The sequence below is a fragment of the Falco naumanni genome, chromosome 1 (assembly GCF_017639655.2).
Source record: "Falco naumanni isolate bFalNau1 chromosome 1, bFalNau1.pat, whole genome shotgun sequence".
Taxonomy (NCBI): Eukaryota; Metazoa; Chordata; class Aves; order Falconiformes; family Falconidae; genus Falco; species Falco naumanni.
Genome location: NC_054054.1, coordinates 4,975,242 through 4,989,004, shown reverse-complemented (window position 1 = coordinate 4,989,004; position 13,763 = coordinate 4,975,242). Strand labels below are relative to the sequence as shown.

At 40.3% G+C, this 13,763-nt stretch overlaps 1 long non-coding RNA gene across 1 annotated transcript in view; it reads right to left on the bottom strand.

The window, feature by feature from the left end:
* The window catches only part of LOC121095237, a 73,626-nt gene extending 63,067 nt beyond the window's left edge, over positions 1-10,559 (bottom strand). The window contains exons 1-2 of the long non-coding RNA XR_005830035.1: positions 10,498-10,559; positions 5,182-5,223 (exon numbers count right to left, since the gene is read on the bottom strand). This is a non-coding gene — a long non-coding RNA (uncharacterized LOC121095237). The remainder of the gene's footprint in view (positions 1-5,181; positions 5,224-10,497) is intronic.
* Positions 10,560-13,763: the final 3,204 nt, after the last annotated feature.

Below are 13,763 nucleotides of genomic sequence, written 5' to 3'. Positions count from 1 at the left end.
ACAACACACAACAGCTTCTGAGTGCACGAAGTGGTTTCCTTTACAATTAATTCAACCAGAAGATGACCTCTGGGAGCACTGGTAATGTGCACCGATCACTAATGGGAATTCAGTCCACAGAATCAAACCAGAGCTAAACAGCCCCTCCCTGAAACACATACTGGGTAGATGCCACATCCTCAGTACCAACTGATCTGCTCCTACTGAACAACGCTGCCTGCTAATGCAGAAACACCTTGAAGTATTTCTTGCAGCTTTCATAGAGAAATATTTTCTTAACAGAAATTAAATTACTGACTGTTTAAAACTAGAGGTATGTCCAGTCTCAGAATTTGGACCCGGCTTCAGATGTTCCAAAGCTCAGAGGTGTTTGATCACAGATTTTGGTTCAAATTTCTATAAATCATATAAAAAGAAACAAATGTGCAGTTGGGTATAGACCTGACTTTCACGTAAAACACATGCGCTTGATTTAAACTCTATTTTAGGGGTGCTTTTTCACAAGGACAAAATTAATTTTTCGCTGGGGGCTTCATATATTTATAAATAAAATGGTGGGAAATAAAACATGTTTGATGGCATACATCCAGCAAATTTTATCTCTACAGGCAACCATACTCTGCAGATTTGCCCTTTCATGTGGTTTTTTTTTTTCTCCTCTCATCCAAGCAAGCTATTCAGACAGCTTTTTTTGAAATTGTTAACAAGAAACTTCCACAAGCAGATTATTCATTTTTTTCTTAATACATGAAGTTTTAAAATAAAGGCATACAAGTCTTCAGCATATGCTCAGTACCACCAACTAAAATTTTTGTCTCCACAGCATATGCTTGGTAAGTAATATTATCTACACAACGTCCAAGTTCACAAAGGATTTTGTTTCTATATATGGTAAAGCACACATTTGTTTTAGCATACTCAGTGAGTCTTTTTAGTTGCACTCAGTCTACCTAATCCTCCCTCTCCCCACACCAGGGCATGATCCAAAGACCAGTAAAACTTTTAGGAGAGTCTTGAAAGATTGTATATTATATTACTCTGAAAAATTTTCTCTCTTTGAAACAGGGTAGTACAGCTGTCCAAAATAAAACTTCAAAGAAACACTGTTGCATACAGTTCACGTGCTGACAAAATTACAACTGTATTGGAGTGACAAAGCCAGAAACACAGAAACTGTAGACTAGTTAAAGATTATTTTTTCTTACTCAGAAAACAAAATATTCAGTAAATACCAAGAGGATTCTGAGAAAGAGGAAAAACCTCTTGCAGGCTGTTCACAGTCTTTCTTTTCCAGACACTGTTCAAAACTAGATTTTTATAGATGTCTCATTCTCTGTACAATTATTTTAAAAAAAATATCTTTTTCGTATATTCTTGATTTAAGAGGTTTTTAATGATCCTGCTAAACCAGCAGTCTATAAAAAGTTAAGAAATAATTAGACCAGATACATTGAAGACTGGAAAAATATGTTCAATGCCAAAAAAAAAAAAAAAAAAAAAAAAAAAAAAAAAAGAGAGAAAAAAGGTAACGGGCAGCCAAATTGTTTCAGCACATTCAGGCCAAAGAGCAATGTTGTTTATGGTTTTACTCAAAACCTGTAGGGTGTCAGTAGCAGCCCTGTACACTCCTGCCACAAGGCACTAAAATATTCAATCCATTTACGTATAGAGAAGAATATAAGTTTCCCAGCAGCAGCTTTGCAGCCAGTGTAATTACAAGGTGCTTGCATGTTGTGCAGATACACAAAGCACAGGCATAGGTAGTATTCTTGGAGCAAGACTAAGTCCTAGAAAGAATCTATGATTGCACAATTAGGCCTTCAGTCTATGTACAGGTAAAATATCCTTTTCACATGTTGACTATTCAGTTTGTGTATAGAACTCGTTCAACCTATTAATTACAAATGAATGCTACCTATTTAGTAATCATATTTCTGACTTAAATTTTTCTAACTGGCAGGGTCATAAATAATTCTCATCGCTGATATACTTTGCAGAGATTAGACTTGTAACATTTTCACTTCGACAGCTTGCACATTTATGACAGTTAGGAGTGGGTTAAAACTGTCAAATATGAGACACTTAACTAAAATACTTTTGTTTTGGCTTTCTAATCTTTTCCAAGAATTGCATCCCTTTCTGCTGTTTTACTCTTGCAAACTCCCTCCATCTCATTTTACTTTCACTGCAAGAATACCCCTACCTCCCAAACCACAGTCACTTTTTACAGACAGCTCCTGTTTGCTGCTCTAGATCTCACGCACCTCTTTGAGCAAGCCAATTCAAAAAGATATGCAAGTAGGATGTATGATTTGGAAAGTATAATTGTTTCAAAGTGAGATTATTCCACTGTTTACCTTATCTGATTTTATTATTTATAAGAAAAGCGTATATTACAAGAACACTCAGAAGCAGAGATGGTCCAACTGTATCAGACACTGTAAAAGTAAGAAATGATTCATAGCTCACAGTTTAGAATTCAGAGTAAGCAGTCAAGGCAGTTACAGTATGGAAGGAAAAAGACACATTATGAAGGATAAATAGCATAATAATTCATAAACATTTTGTTCTTTTGCTTTTTTTTCACATAAGGTTAGTGGATTAAGGTTGAAATAAAGAAGCCGTCAGAGTTACAAAATGAGAGAAAAACGCACAAATAACCATTCAGCACAAAGAAAGAACACACAGAGTAAAATGTGTTAAAACTAGTCATACACCAAGACACCAGCAAGTTTTTTTATCAGCTGATCCAGCTGCTCTCTGGCTTATAACAATTTCTCTCTTCCCTAAACTCAAATTAATTGGAAAAATGAGAGACCAGGTAAGGATCCTGCACTGGGTTAACAGGACTAGTTCTTTACACTTCTTTTTGAGCATAAATTTATTTAAGACTACACAATCACAGGGATTTCAGGAGATTCTTTGATCCTAATATAGGATTACAGTTCTAAAAATAATAGAATCATCAAGTGGTTTGGGTTGCAAGGAAGCTTCAAGACCATCTAGTTCCAACCCCCTGCCATGGGCAGGGACACCTCCCACTAGACCAGGCTGCTCCCAGCCCCATCCAGCCTGGCCTTGAGCACTGCCAGGGATGGGGCATCCACAGCTGCTCTGGGCAGCCTGGGCCAGTGCCTCACCACCCTCACAGTGAAGGATTTCTTCCTTATACCTTACCTAAAGCTACCCTCTTTCAGTTTAAAGCCATTACCCCTTGGCCTATCCCTACATGCCTTCGTAAAAAGTCCCTCTCCAGCTTTCCTGTAGGCCCCCTTTAGATACTGGAAGGTTGCTCTAAGGTCTCCCTGCAGCCTTCTCCAGGCTGAACAACCCCAACTCTCTCAGCCTGCCTTCACAGGAGAGGTGCTCTGACCCTCTGAGCAGCTTTGTGGCCCTCCTCTGGACTTGCTCCAGCAGGTCCAGCTCATTTCTTCTCTGACACAAAATTTATCTATCCTTTCCCATTCTCACTATGACTTGTTATGAGATTCTTCTCTGTGAATACATACAACACACAGCTCTGTTAATTGCCTTTCCTACATACTTCCTATCCACTGCTTATTAACAACCAGCCTTCCTGAATCAAGACATACTCTGACAGAGTGTGGAAGTGTAGCAATTTCAGAAATGATGCACTGACATACAGTGCTGTCTTTCCTTACAGGTCCACAAAATGCTAATGAGTTAAGCCCCTTTAAGCATGGATTTCTAATGGCCCTGTGACATAAAGGCTGTTCTTTGAAAGTCACACCTAAACACAGTTGTAGCTTTTGATGTCTGTTAGCAAAAATTTTATCAGCTACTGCCCTGATCTATCCAGAATTAAGGATTGAGTAAAATATAGCTTACAGTGGTAGCATCTCGCCAATTAATTGTCAAATCAATCATGGTTCTACACCACCTTTTTCTTCAGGAAAAAGGCAAAACCTTTGAGAGGCATTCAGACTGCAGTGTTGCACCAGATCTCGTTCCTGTTTGCCAAAAGGCTTTTCATGGCAATTAAATTTCCTGAAAACAACCCCTCCTCCAGAATGCTGAAAGGGCTCAAACTCATATTCTCACCACAATACAAAAGATAATACAATAATCTGAAAGTAGGACAATCTCTTTTTTCCCCAAATTCCAAGGTCAGACAAAAATGCTAAGTGTCTAACCTTGTATCTTAAGTACCAACAACAGAGGATACTGTACATGGTAAAACGGAATTAGTAGAGTAGAATATAATAGTTACACTTGCACAGATTCCTACACATAAAAGCGGGCAAGCGTGCCACAGTGGTGATAAAAGAAACCTCTTCTTAATTTATATCTCAAATGACTCTGCCCATGATACCTCAGACCTCCCTGAAAGACATCAGTTTATGTAAACTGACAGTAGCTCCGACTTATACATTGCCTCTCGAGGTAGAGAGCCAAACTGACATCTCCAAATATTTAACGTATTCTGTCTCTGTGATCGCCCTGTCAGATCCCAATGCCCAACATACTTGAATACTTCCTGCTATCATGTTTTAATAAACCTAAGTTGCACCTGTTCAAAGGTTTGTGGAATGTCTACTCATTGTCTCACAATAATCAAAGGGTGACAGCTGTCCCTGTAGCTGATTCTAACATTTCTGTCATAATTAAGGACACAGAAAAAAATTAATTAGCTGTTCATATGTAGCCCACATGTCATGAAGAAGATTCATGGGGCTACAAAGACCTGAGCCCCAGATGTTGGCATCTGTTACCGCAAGTTATGAGAATAATGGACTATTTCTAGATATCTATATCTCTCTCCCTTTTTTTTTTTAATAAATACAGTTAGTGAATACTGTTGTTGACTCTTCTGTGAAAGTTTTCTTTAAGGAAGAATAAATCAATGCCAAATACTGGTTCAGGAAAATACTAGTAATCATTGGTACTTTTTGCACCCTCATACTAAAAGAGTAATGCCTGTCATTTTTCTAAAGGTTTGCAATAGGTGATGTTGAAGTGTTTTGTAAAATAAATCAATATTTTCGCAGTCTTTTTAAGGGTGGGAAATGTATTGAGCATCAGTTTTTAAAAATATATTAGTTCTTATATTATTCAAATTATATTCAGTCTATCATACTGCTTATTGGAATCATCATCAAAAGAAAAAGAATAAGAAGGAAAAGCAGAATTCTCCTCAGATCTCAAGGAGAAACAATTTACCTTCATCTTCAGAGAACGTCTCTTCCATCTTAAAATGACTCCCTGTAAGAGGTAAGAGAAAGACTTACATCATAAAATGAAATGCTGCTTCACATCACTGGCTATTAGCAACCTCTTCCAAAGGTTTCTTTTTTCTGCTTAGCTCAGCAGCTCAAGCAAGCACAGGGGTTTTTCCATTCACTCAAAATATATCATTTGCCCTTCCCCCAAAGAAGAATATTTTACTCCAGTACAGATACACATTTTTCTAAGTATCAAAGAGGTTCAGAGGTTCACAGCTAAACGGCTATAATTGCAAGAGGCAAGAAGTTGGTATGTAAAGGATGCTTATTTTCTGCTCCTTCGAGACAAGACCTGAAGACTTCTCCCATCCCTTCTTTCTATCTGCTCTTGTCTAGTAAGCCCACCAAAGGAGTAACTTCATGACAAACTATTGACTAGTTTGTACGTATATATCTCAAAAGAAGACATGTTGAAATTTATCCTCGTCATTTATTGGAACTTGTTCTACAGCTTACATACTCCTCCTGAGGCCTGGAATAAGTATTCTTTGTCAAAAGATAGTTATTTACCTTACCTTTTCAAGGTCAGGTTTTACCTCCACATCTAATTCACCTATCCACAAAGCAGAAATCATTTTCCAGTGATGTGACCAAGCAGTTACATACTTTCATCCCACAACTTTTCTTTTCTTTTCTTTTTTTTTTTTCCTCCCCCTGCACCAAACCCTTTAATGTGACATTAGGTTTCACATTCATCTGTTGTAGCACTTCCCACTTTAAAAGGGATCCAGTCAGCAGCCCTCAGCTCTTAAGGCAAACAACAGTGGGGAATGAGGTGAGCGAGCCACTCTAGGTACCACACAAACATAACGTCATCCACATGGTCCCATTCAGAAATTAATGCCAAAACCATCTTCTGGGGACCAAAGGGAATCTCCACCACTTGTACACAGAGAGTGGGACTGTGCAACAAGGGTTCTGCTGAGGGATTTCTCCCCTGTTCCTGTCTTGGTGGCCACAGAAGTTCTGGTCTGGCAAGCTCTCTGAAGAGCCTCCATGTCTCAAGTTACGGGAGAACATGGGCAGCTGAGAGGCCTTGAAAGTTTCCTTTGAAATACTCTTCATTGCACAAGGTGCTGTACATTGTTCCGTTATAGGGTTGTACTGTCCCTGTTTGCTGGCTTTGTCAAGAAGGTTTTTGCTCTTGTACATTACAACTGGCCACTGCATTTGTTTATTTATTTCCATTAAGTGCATGCCTAGCTCTTCCCTACAATGTAACTGCTTGTATCATATCATCTCCTCATAATTTTTACTCTACTTTGCCCCTGCATGTTTCAGCAGATTTTCTTTTCTGTTTTCTTTCCCAAGGTTGCAATCTCATAAATTACCAATAATTTTAATTTATGAAGCCTAGCAAATTCCAAAATATCACCTTTAAAGTGAACTTTAGACTTCTTCTACCAGGCTTTTCCCCCATTTTTTACTCTCTGCTGACCATTACAATTTGAGGTTGAATTATGGATTCTATCAGCTCTTCCAAGCCTGAAAATTTTTAAGAATGCTTCATAAATACCTTCGTATTTTAAATGTCATAAAAAATGATACATTGTGGAAGTGGGATTTTTCTCACTAAAAACAGTTATTCCTCAAACTTAGTAATAAAATCTCATAACTAATAGCCTTGTTCTTACTCAGGTAACTGCACACTGCTAAACAAATCCTGTTTCCTCAGAATCCCGACTACTCCTTTCCTCATTTTACTTGTCAGTGCTTCCTGAATTTCACCCACTCACTGTTATGCTTCTGGCAATTTTCAGATGCTGCTCTATTTTATCTGCTCCTGTCCTTGGGTTTCATTTTCTTTTCCCTCTACAACTCTTGTGAACATTTTTGGGTGTTTTTAATTAAGAAGCCTGTTGCATTGGAGCTGCAATTTAGATGAGTCTTCATCTTAACAACAGGCAACCATTACGTAAAAGAGCTCATGAGAGAAGAAAGGACAGCTAACTACATTTCCACTGACTGCTAACACAGAACTCAAACTGGCTAAACCAACTCTTCATTTGCAGCTAATTGCCTAATGACCCACTGTTGTTTTCTGTGATTTTGTGCAGTGTTTTATCTTTCTTGGCGTTTCTTTCTGCACTGGAAAATTCTCCTGTACATTGCATAAGAAATCCAAAAAGAACATTCTTCTATTTTTCACTGGTTTTCCTGCTGCAGAAATACAGAGGGCCTCTCATGGGTCAGTTTCCAGACACGTGTTTATATAAAATGATGTGCACAATAGTTTGTTTCTAAACAAAACAAGGTACTGGTCTTGTTTCAGATAAACAAGTACATCAGAATTTTACAATGATTATATTGTTTTCAGGCCAAGACTTCCATCTGTTTTCAGGCCAAGACTTCCATACCCATTCTCAGTTTGTCTCAAATTTGGGATTAGACATTTCTCCCTATTTAGGAAGCTGTCTTATTTTCAGACAGCTGATCTTGTTCATTTAACTGTGAGCAGGAGCTGACAACTCCAGAAGGCTTTTGTTGTTGCCCTCACTGTTATTACTGGCTTTTCAGGAATCCAGGAAGATCACAATGCAGATATACTAAGAACAGTCTCTGTAGCACCCACCCTGATGGCGCAAACAGGCAGCAGAATACCATGAAGAAACTTCCAAGTAAATGTTATTTCTCAGGGTAGATTTATAGTTTAATTATTTAGAACCCTTCTTTGGTCTTTAAACTGGTAGTATGCCACAGGATTTCCTCTTTCCCTGACTGAAATTCACACAGACTCCTGGTAATACCAACTTGATGCGTTGCATATGTCAGTTCCTACACTTACCAGTGGCAGAACTCAGTGGTCTCAATGATTCTGTCTTCACTGAAAAGGCAATATTCTGAGAAATTTCCATGATTTGGATGGCTTATACCAACATCATGAAGGGGCTTAGCCTGAAAATTATTTTTACATTTATTCAAATGGTGAATTTTTCTTGCATCACTAGTTCATTATTATTCTTCTTACACTGGTTGGCAGCAAAGCCTTCTGCTGTCTTCCAGATCTTTCACGGTACAATATGGTCTTTTACAACTTACAAACATTTTCTAAGTTATCTTTGACAAAACAGCCCAATGTAAAAAAAAAAAAAAAAAAAAAGTCATACTTGATTTACTAGCGTAGCTTAAGGAGAAGCTGAAATCCCAATTCAAAAATCAAAAACATTAGCTGTTAGAAAGGCATTCCCAAAACTTTAAAGGAAAATTTCTCCATCAATGACTCCCAGTAAAAAGTTCCGATTCTAGTTCACAGAAGAGTACTGAAGAGACACCTCAGGAGACAACATTGTCACTAACATTAGAACAGGGTCCAAAAAAATTGTAAATGAGGGACACATTACAGTGACAGATTTTATATTCTATTCATTATGGATTGCAAACATAGGCCAAAACTTATTTTCCCCCTCATGATGCCACAAAAATGAAAAGAAAAAAAATATTTCTGGGTTGGTAAGTAAGTAGCTAAATATAAGATTTATGTTTGTTGGTGTTGTGTAATACTTCTGGACTAATACCAGTCACTAAACTCTTCAGCTGTCCAGCAACAGGTGGAAAGGGGTTTCACTAACTTTGTACTTCTGCGAAAACATGTTAGAACTATTTGGAGACCCTGAAATCCTTGAATATTACAGCTATGCCATTCTTAAGGACTGAGAGTCATGATCCTAACTTAACTCTTGTCTACATAATCGCAAACTATCTTTCCAGAATGATGTTCAAGTATACCATTATTGATGTCTTTGTCAGTCCATGGGACTATAATTTTCGGATGGTATAAGCACATGTGTAAACCTTCAGCGTAAGCACTGAATGACAAGCCTCATGACTGAATACTAAGAAACGTAAATTTCTTCAGCCTATCCCACCAATTATATCATAGATTTCATACACTTTCTCCCTCTATATTTAAAAAAAAAAAACAACGTTGAAAGGAATAACTACATACAATTTAAATGTGAAATAAATGGTTGAGGTTGAATTTGTTCCTTTACCGACAAATCTCACCAAATCTTTAGCTTTTATGCAATAGCGCATCTAAAAAAATATACCGCTTCCACTCATGAACTGTTATTGAAGCTTTAAGTTAAAAGCCTGAGACAGCTCTAAATTAAAGTTAGAAAAAGCACTTTACCTTCAGTAGCACCGCTCGGGGACGTGTGTCAGCAGCTGCTGTAGCAGCCGGAGGAAAAGTTTCCCAAGTAGGTCAGCCTTACAGGTGTGATACAAGGATGGGGCCTAGCGGCCTGCGCCTGGGCTGTTCGCCTGAGGCCTGGCTGTGTGCGGAGCCTGGCAGCCCCCTCACGCCGCTGTGGGCTCCTCAGAGCGAAGCTCTGCGCTTGCCCTTCCAGCACAGAACACACTAACAATAAATACTGTTCATATATGTTTTAGGAGCTCCAAATATTTTGGTAGGGAAACTTTTTTCTGTGAGGTTTTTGTGGTGGTTTGTTTTGAGGTTTTTTTCCTGGCAGGCTGCAACTAGGCTCACGCAATCTGTTTAAATTTAAACAACGTGTGGCAGAACAGTACTTTTAAAATGTAAATGACGAAAAGGTATCACAGCTGTGCCTAGCTACACAGAGCAAGCTCACCCTGAGTGACAACACACGGAGGTCTACGCGACAAAAAGCTCCAAAAAAAAAAAATAACCCAACACAAAGCCCTCCCAAGCGCTCGCAGCCCCGACCACCACCACAGGCGGGAGATCCCCGCGGGGCGGCCAGGGCCGGCCCCTCAGCGAGGGGGGGCTCCCGCCATTTCGGGGCGAAGGGCAGCCGCCCGCGGGCACTGGCTTCCCGGCCTCCCTCCGCCACCCGGCGGGCTCTGCGGGCCGCCTGGGCAGGCAGCGGCGGGCGGCTGGCCCGGCTGCCGGCGGGGAGTGCGGCGGCGGCGGCGGGGGGCGCCCCGCGGTGTCGCTGTGGCGGAGCGGGGCGCGCCTCGGTGCAGGGGGGAACTGGCCGCTGCGCTGTGCCCGCCCTGCGCCTCGGGGGGGCCTGGTATGGGGCGGGCCCGGAGCCCCCGGCGGAGGCAGCGGCAGGGCGCCGGCATGCAGGGCTACCCCGCCTTGTCCCGGGGCCGGCCCCCGCGGGTGACAGCAGGCCCCCGAGGTACGGGTGCTGGAGCCGCCCGCTGGTGGCGGGAGCTGGGGCTGCCCTCCCGGGGCCGGCCGCCCTGCTCCGTCCCGGCGGGAGAAACGAGCAGCTATGTCCTTCGTCGGGCCGCGCTGAGTTCCCTCAGTTTTCCCTTGTTATACCTGAAATTGCTCCTCCTGGCAACGTCCCCCTCTGCTAATGGTAGAAGCGTCCCTCTTATCCGCAGGTAATCACACGCAGCGGGAGCAGAAGGCCCAGCTGCCCCACAAGCAGCGCTGGAGGGAAGCCCGTTTGGTTCTGACTGTGGACGGGAGCAGTGTGTCTGGGTGTAGGGAGCCCTGTAGCTCGCAGGATTTCCATATGGTGCATTTATCCCAGCGCAGAGATGCATCTAGTGCCAAAACACCGGCCAACAAACCGGCCTGCACCAGGCTTCGCAAGAGTGGCGTGGGCCAGCTACTCACTACAGGTGCCTTGCTCCAGCAGCTGCTGGGGTGAAGCGTTAAATCCCGGTAATCACAGACCTCTAAATCTAAAGCGAGTCTTTTTTACATTGCTCAGCAAATGAGGAGTGCTTGATACGGCTGTAAACACCGTGATTGATCGTTTCAAGATACTTCTAACTGTGTGCAGGGCTAGGACCAGACAATAGGGGCTGTCACTCTTTGTTGATGTTTTTAGTAGGAAATCAGACTTGCTGAACTATTCTGAAAGTACTTGGAACTACAATTTCCACTTGAATAATGACTAGCAAAGTGCATTTGGGCTTTGGCATCAGTATAGTTGCATAACTCAGGTATATGATGTACGGTAGTTCTCTGCCTGCCTCTTTTCTTCCTCCTTCACATTTTGGGGAATCTTCTTCCAAAGCAGCACTCACAGAAAGCTTCTAAGTCATTAGAGCTTAGCCGATGTTAATTCTGTTAATGCAGAATACTAGGTAGGGTTCCCCTTTAGTAATCCAAGAGACAGTCCAGCTTCCTTATGTTGTCTGACCAGTATGCCACAGTCTAAACTAGAAAGATGATTTTTGGAACTAAGGTATGAATTCTAACAGAAGCACATTTGGTCTCACGGCAAAGACAAAGATCCAAAGTAGTGTCAGATGTGAGAGTGCTCTCTGTAACGTGAGCAACTGTCTGTGAAGAACTAGGCTGAAATCCTTCCAGTAGTGTGACTAAGTTTCTAAACAACTATTGAATAGTGAAAGAAGCATTTGATGAACTGTTGACTCAGGCTGGGCGCAAACTGCCTTGGAACTGGAAAAGAAACATAATTTCAACTGAGAAAATATCCTAACTCCACTCAATATTAAAAAACCCACAAACAATCCAACCAAAAACCAACCACCACAACCAACCAAACTACCAAGCAATTTTCTGATATTTATTTTATACATTTTAGATTCTTCAGCAACAGCTGGAATTATTTCAGACATTTCGGCAACAGAGTCTGGAGAATATTAACACGACAAACAAAGAACACAAACACCCTTAAAATACAAAAGCCTCCTGCTGCATTTTTAGATACTTTTAGATCTGTGTTTTAAAATCTGTTGACTATTGTGTACTTTAAGCATACATTTAATCTTCTTTCCATCTTAAAACAGCTGATAATATCACTTCTTCTTACCCTTTCTTAGTCACAGTATTATTTGGGGGCTTATTAACGATTTTTTAAAACCTCAGAAAAACAGGAAAAACAAAACTGGGGGAGGAGGAAGGAAGGACTAGATCCTTCTCTCATTTATATCACTGTAAACTCAAGGAAGCTTTGTTATTTTCAAAGAAGTTAATTCCACATTATGTCACTGTCAGCAGAACCTGTTCTATAGTTGCAAGCCACCACATTTGACAAGATGCTAAGCCACCTTTTCAGGAGCATTTTTCTGCCATTGTTTTATCTGGTTCTTTATATAAAAGCTGAATAGCTGGTGCTGAAAGGACATTTAGCTTTAAAGTTTGCTGTTTATAGACAATTCCATATTCCTACATGCCACTTCCCTCTGGCTCTGTCCTTCCTAAGGAAGAACTTCTTGAGTAATAGGATGGTTTTGGAAAATGAAATATTTCTACATTTAAGTTTTCTGTGAACAATCTCAATCTTTTTCAGGTACAGCCTAAAACCCGTGAGATACTAAATAAAAATATATTTGAAATGAAAGCTCCACTATGTAGTTCAGACAAGATTCTGACGACTTGCACGCCAAGGGATGCATTTCTGGTCTGTTCAACAATTTTTACCTACAAACCAGTTGTTTTTTAGCTGGATCTTGGGTTTTGAGAGTAATGTGTTTTTTTGAAAAAGAATCCAAGGGGTATTCTGGATTAAACAAAAACCTAAAAAACAACTGTATCATCTTCCTGACCTTTTTCTGGGTAGGAGAACTTTAGCCATAATTGCATAAACTATTCCCTCCCACCCATTATGATTAAAACTCACTTTTGCTTTGCACAGGTAAAACTGTAACCTGATCTTCCTCAATTAATTTGGATTATTTTCAGTGGGCACAGAATACAATGCAAAGCGTATAGGAAGACAGGGCAGACAGTCAAGGAGAGAAGAGAGAGAAATGGGGGCAGGGAATACATTTTGTCCCTCTCCTATCAAAAGCTGCATAAACCCTACTTTTTATGTCTATATTTAGTGTGAACTCCAGTTAGCCCTTATTTCATAGGGACTGGGATGACAAAAACAGAGACAAACTACAGTCTCCTCAAGTCATCTCTCCTCTGCTGGAAATATACTTAATCAATTTAGGACACCTGGTATTTTGTGCCTGCTCCAAAGCCCAGTAATCAATGAAATGGGGTGTACAATAATTGTTTAGATTCTTTTAATGGATAAAAGGCATTGGCAGAGGGAAACTGTACAAGTCTTGATTGATAAGTGGCTTTCGTAACAATTTATTTGTCTTATGTTTCTAGTACTGCAATGCTTCACAATTTTTACAACATGACAAGTTTTTTACTTTTGGTTTTTATTTTGTGGGGTAGCTGATGGTGAATCCTGAATCACTGTCTTCTAAGGGAAAAGTTCAACATGATCGACAACCCTGCTCAAATGAGCATGTGGAAGTAAATTCCAATATTGGAAATGCTGTCAGTGATATAAATATTCCACACAGGATTTCGCTTAAAACTATAGCAACTGAAAAGGTTGAAAATTCAGAAAATTTGTTTGGAAACAACAGAATACTTGCAAGAAAAAATGAACATAAACATGGATATATGCTAACTGGCACTGATTTGGAGACAGAAACGCTGAATGCTGCCTATGAGAAGGCCATTTTGAGTGAATCTAAACATCATGTACCTTTTCCCAAAGTTTGGAAAGAATTTCGTAAAATAGACAATAGTAACTATCCTACCAAGCTGCTGAAATAAGAATTTCAGAAGTCAGTTCATAATGATCTGGATCTGTTAGC